Source organism: Mobula birostris, chromosome 4 (genome assembly GCF_030028105.1).
Source record: "Mobula birostris isolate sMobBir1 chromosome 4, sMobBir1.hap1, whole genome shotgun sequence".
In the NCBI taxonomy this organism is placed as follows: Eukaryota; Metazoa; Chordata; class Chondrichthyes; order Myliobatiformes; family Myliobatidae; genus Mobula; species Mobula birostris.
The window spans coordinates 2,967,298-2,973,639 of record NC_092373.1 but is presented as its reverse complement, the minus strand read 5'-3'; positions in this window follow the sequence as shown (position 1 = coordinate 2,973,639).

Sequence of the window (6,342 nt, the reverse complement as noted above, 5' to 3'; positions counted from 1 at the left end):
GATACTGTTATACTGAAGATTCTTTCAGTCAGTCCTGACGAAGGGTCTCGGCCTGAAACGTCGACTGTACCTCTTCCTAGAGATGCTGCCTGGCTTGCTGCATTCACCAGCAACTTTGATGTGTGTTGCAAGATACTGAGGGTGTGTTCATGGGTTCATTGTCCATTCAGAAATCTGATGGTGGAAGAGGAGAAGCTGTTACTGAACCATTCAATGTGTGTCGTCAGCTCCTGTCGCTCCACAGTAGCAATGAGAAGAGGCCGTGTCCTGGGTGATGGGGTCCTTAGTGATGGATGTCACCTTCCTGAGGCATCACCTTTTGAAGATGTCCTCGATGCTGGGAAGGCTGGTACCCATGATGGAGCTGGCTGAGTTTACAACTTTCTGCAGCTTTAGGGTCAACTTGTCTCTCACCTCACGGTAACTGTGCTCACGCTTTAACTGGTACTGACCTCCTGACCTCCATTCAGTGGGGCCCTTCCAAACTTCGAACAGAAACAGACTCCGGTGAAAACACAGTGTGTCAGCAAGTCTCCATGGGGTGAGATGTTGTCAACATTTCAAGATTCAAGATAGTTCCAGTGCACAAGTGTAAAGGAGAACAGAATTTTCCCTCTTCCCTCCCCACTAAATATCCCCTCTCCCCATCCCACTCAATTTCCACTCTCCCCTCCCAACTCAATTTCCACTCTCCCCTCCCAATTTCCTCTCTCCCCACCCCACTCAATTTCCTTTTCCCCTCCCCACTCAATTTCCTCTTCCCCTCCCCACTCAATTTCTCCTCTTCCCTCCTCAATCAATTTCCCCTCTCTCCTCCCCACTCAATTTCCTCTCTCTTTTTCAATATTTTTATTAGTTTCTACATAGAATACAGAGTACAAGAAAGTATATATAAAGGTCGAAAAAAACAACTACCAATTACATTACATCAAAGTTACTGGTGAACGCAGCAGGCCAGGCAGCATCAGTCCTGACGAAGGGTCTCGGCCTGAAACGTCCACTGTACCTCTTCCTAGAGATGCTGCCTGGCCTGCTGCGTTCACCAGCAACTTTGATGTGTGTTGCTTGAATTTCCAGCATCTGCAGAATTCCTGTTGTTTACCAATTACATTATGTCTATTCATAATAACAATCTAATTACCCCGTATTCATGTAGGTTAGTCAAAGTTATATTGAAATATACTAATTTATTACAAAAAAAGTCTAACCCCCACCAAGACCGAAGCTGTTTATTAATGAGAAAAAAAGGTAAAATACCTTCTCATATAATAAATATTAATAGTAGCCAACATCAAAATTTAAACAACGAATTGAGGGTTTTGAAAGTTTTGAAAATAATTCAGAAAGGGTCCCCACAATGTTTGGAAGTCTTTACGAGATTCACAAATTGAAAAACGAATCTTCTCTAAATCTAAGCATGACATAACGTCGCATAACCATTGAGCATGAGTAGGAGGAAAAACATCTTTCCTTTTAAACAAAAGCACCCTCCTAGCTCTAAGAGAACTAAAGGCCAAAATATGTAAATCAGATGTCTTCAGCTTGATATCTTGTCTGGCAACAATACTGAATTGGGCCGTCAGAGGATTAGGCTTAAAATTGACTTTGAAAAGTAAAGAAAAAGTTTGAAAAACTTCCTTCCAATATTTTTCAAGATACGGACAAGTCCAAAACATATGAATTAATGAAGCTTCTCCATGTCACAGTTGGGGGATATATCCGAAGAAAACCGAAATAGCTTATCTTTGGTCATATGGACTCTATGTACCACCTTAAATTGTATGAGGGAATGGCGAGCACATAGCGATGAAGTTTAAAAATTTCATTCCAAGTTTCTTCAGATATTGATGTCTGTAAATCTTGTTCCCAGAGATTCTTAATTTTCTCTAAAGGAATATTCCTCATCTCCAGTTACATACCATAAATATTAGATATTGAACCATTATAAAAAGGTGTCAAATTGAAAATTACGTCTAGTAAGTCCTTATAGGAAATGAGCATAACTGAGATCTTAGAAGGTCTCTGATTTGAAGATAGCTAAAAAAGTGAGTTTTGGGTAAGCTATATTTAGCTGACAATTCCTCAAACGAAAAAAGATTTCCTCCAACAAACAGATCCCCAAAACATTTAATAGATAGATAGATAGATAGATATACTTTATTAATCCCGAGGGAAATTTGGTTTTGTTACAGCCACACCAACCAAGAATAGAGCATAAATATAGCAATACAAAAACCACAAACAATCAGACAACAAAATATAAACTATGCCAGATGGAAAATTAGTCCAGGACCAGTCTAATACCCAACCTGTCCAATTCTTTAAAAACTAAATCAGTCATGGAGGGTTTAACAAAAGTTAGAATAAATGGGACTAGAAAGGGAAAATCTCAATAAACCAAAATGTTTTCTAAATTGTATTCTGATCCGCAGAGAATGTTTAACTATTAAATTATCAGTTAGTTTACTTACAAATAAAGGAACTGAGGGTCCAAGATGAGAAATAATAGAAAATTTATGAACAGAATTAGCTTCTAAAGAAACCCATACCAGACAGTCTACACGATTAATATAATACAGCCAAAATGTAAGATATTGTATATTAACTGCCCAGTAATAAAACCTAAAATTAGGTAAGGCTAAACCTCCAGACTTTTTAGGGTTTTGAAGATCAACTTTATTTAAACGAGGGCATTTATTTTTCCATATATAGGAGGATAAAATAGATTCAAGAAAGTCAAAAAACGATTTAGGAATAAAAACAGGTAAAGCCTGAAAAAGATATATAAATGTAGGTAGAATATTCATTTTAATAGAATTAACTCGTCCAATCAACAATATTGAAAGAGGTGACCAATTTAATAATATCTTTTTTTACATGGTTCAATAAAGTAAGGAAGTTTTACTTAAACAGGTGTTTGTAATTCTTAGTGATTGTTACACCCAAATAAGTAAATTGAATCCTTACAATTTTAAAAGGGAAATTAGTATTAATTGATACCACATTATTTAAAGGAAATAATTAATTCTTATGTAGGTTCAATTTATATCCTGAAAACTGGCTAAAACAGGAGGGTAAAGAAAGTGTGCAAAGTAACGAGGTCTCAACATTAGAGATAAAAAGCAATATATCATCAGCATAAAGCGAGATTTTGTGGGTGATACCTCTCCTTAAAATACCACAGATATCATTAGATTCTAGAAAAGCAATGGCAAGGGGTCCTAAAGCTAAATCAAAAAGCAAAGCACTCAACAGACAGCCTTGTCTAGTTCCCAATAATCCCATCCAACCCGATCGAAGGCCTTCTCAGCATCTAAGGATATCACACATTCTGATATCTCCCGAGAAGGAGAGTCAGTAACATCTAATACACGGCATATATTAAAATGGGAATGTTGGTTTTTAATAAATCCAGTCTGATCATCAGAAATAATACAAGGTAAAATATTTTCAATCCTACGAGACAGAACTTTAGAAAGAATTTTAGTATCTACGTTAAGTAATGAAATTAGTCTATACGAAGAGCATTCAGTTGGATCTTTGTTTTTTTTAGGGTAGGCGAGATAGAAGCTTCATAGAAAGATTGAGGCAAACTACCCAATTTGAAAGAATCCAAAAACACTAAGTGTAATTGCAGTATAATTAATGAGGAAAAGGCCTTATAAAATTCTCCAGAAAATCCATCTGGACCCGGAGCCTTCCCTGAGTGTAATGAACGTATAGCCTCGGCAATTTCCTCATATGAAATGGGTTGATCCACAGTCATAGTCATAGTCATACTTTATTGATCCCGGGGGAAATTGGTTTTCGTTACAATTGCACCATAAATAATAAATAGTAATAAAACCATAAATAGTTAAATAGTAATATGTAAATTATGCCAGGCAATAAGTCCAGGACCAGCCTATTGGCTCAGGGTGTCTGACCCTCCAAGGGAGGAGTTATAAAGTTTGATGGCCACAGGCAGGAATGACTTCCTATGACGCTCTGTGTTGCACCTCGGTGGAATGAGTCTCTGGCTGAATGTACTCCTGTGCCCACCCAGTACATTATGTAGTGGATGGGAGACATTGTCCAAGATGGCATGCAACTTAGACAGCATCCTCTTTTCAGACACCACCGTCAGAGAGTCCAGTTCCATCCCCACAACATCACTGGCCTTATGAATGAGTTTGTTGATTCTGTTGGTGTCTGTTACCCTCAGCCTGCTGCCCCAGCACACAACAGCAAACATGATAGCACTGGCCACCACAGACTCGTAGAACATCCTCAGCATCGTCCAGCAGATGTTAAAGGACCTCAGTCTCCTCAGGAGATAGAGACGGCTCTGACCCTTCTTGTAGACAGCCTCAGTGTTCTTAGACCCGTCCAGTTTATTGTCAATTCGTATCCCCAGGTACTTGTAATCCTCCACCATGTCCACACTCACCCCCTGGATGGAAACAGGGGTCACCGATACCTTAGCTCTCCTCAGGTCTACCACCAGCTCCTTAGTCTTTTTCACATTAAGCTGCAGATAATTCTGCTCACACCATGTGACAAAGTTTCCTACCGTAGCCTTGTACTCGACCTCATCTCCCTTGCTGATGCATCCAACTATGGCAGAGTCATCAGAAAACTTCTGAAGATGACAAGACTCTGTGCAGTAGTTGAAGTCCGAGGTGTAAATGGTGAAGAGAAAGGGAGACAAGACAGTCCCCTGTGGAGCCCCAGTGCTGCTGATCACTCTGTCGGACACACAGTGTTGCAAGCACATGTACTGTGGTCTGCCAGTCAGGTAATCAAGAATCCATGACACCAGGAAAGCATCCACCTGCATCGCTGTCAGCTTCTCCCCCAGCAGAGCAGGGTGAATGGTGTTGAACGCACTGGAGAAGTCAAAAAACATGACCCTCACAGTGCTCGCTGGCTTATCCAAGTGGGCGTAGACACGGTTCAGCAGGTAGACGGTGGCATCCTCAACTCCTAGCCGGGGCTGGTAGGTGAACTGGAGGGGATCTAAGTGTGGCCTGACCATAGGCCGGAGCAGCTGTTTGCAATTAACTGCAGAAAGTGCAGGGATATTTAATTGATCTGGAAAATTATTCTTTACAGTACTACCTTTAGGGGAATCAGAACTATAAAGCTTAGAATAGAATTCTCTCAAGGTATCATTTATTGCAGAGTGAACAGTTGTCCTATCACCATTAGTTTTACAAATTTCTTTAATTTGTCATTTAACTACAGAAGTTTTTAATTGGTTGGTCAATACTTTGCCTGATTATCTCCACGAGTGGGGATGAGCGGGAATGGAGAGCAGAGAGGGTATTGAGTGGGGTGGGGGTGGAGTGTGGAGGAGGAGTGATGGAGTGGGGAGTGTAGGGCTGATGATGTGGGAAGGAGAGGGGGAATTGAGTGGAGAGGGTAGGGATGACGATGTGGAGAAGGTAGGGGCAATGGAGTAGGGTGGGGAGGAAGATGGAGAGGGGAGGAGGTGTGGTGCAGAGGAGAGCTGGATGGAGGGGGATTGAGTCGGGTGGGGGATGGGCGATGGAGTGGGAGGGGAGGGCAGAAGGGGTGTGGAGAACAGGGGACAAGGATTGGGAATTGAGTCAGAGGGACAATGGTGTGGGAAAGGGAGGGGCATTGTGGGGGAGAGGAGAGGATGGGAGGGGGATGGAATAGGGAGGGAAGGGCGATGGAATGGGAAGGGGAGAGGATGGTGACGGATTAGGGAGGGGAGGGTGATGGAGTAAGGAAAGGAGGGGACGGCGACAGAATAGGGAGGGGAGAGTGATGGAGTGGGGAGGGGAGGGGATGGCGATAGAATAGGAAGGGGAAATGGAGAGGGGAGAGGGGAGCAGAAATTGCATTGCCTGGTAGAGGGGAAGTTAAGTGGTGAGGGGAGATGGGAAATTGAATGGGGAGTGCAGAGGGGCAATTGAGTGGGCAGGGACAGGGGAAATTGAATGGGGATGGAGAGGGGGATAGACTGTAAAGGCGTGGGGAAATACAGTAGGGAGGGGTGAGGGAAATTTGTGTGAGGAGGGGAGAGGGGAAATTGAGTGAAGAAGGGTGGGTGGAAATTGATTTGGGAGGGGAGAGGAGGGGAAGGCAGAGGGAATGGAGTGGAGAGGTGAGAGAGGAAATTGAGTGAGGAGGAGAGAGGGGAAATTTAGTGGGGATGGGAGGGTGAAGTAAAGTCTGGAGGGAGAGGGGAAATTGAGTGAGGAGGGGGGAAATTGAGTGGGGAAGGGAGGGGATAGACTGTAAAGGTGTGGGGAAATACAGTGCAGAGGGGAGAGGGAAAATTGAGTAAGGAGGGGAGGGGTAATTGAGTGAGCTGGGTAGAGAGAAAATTGA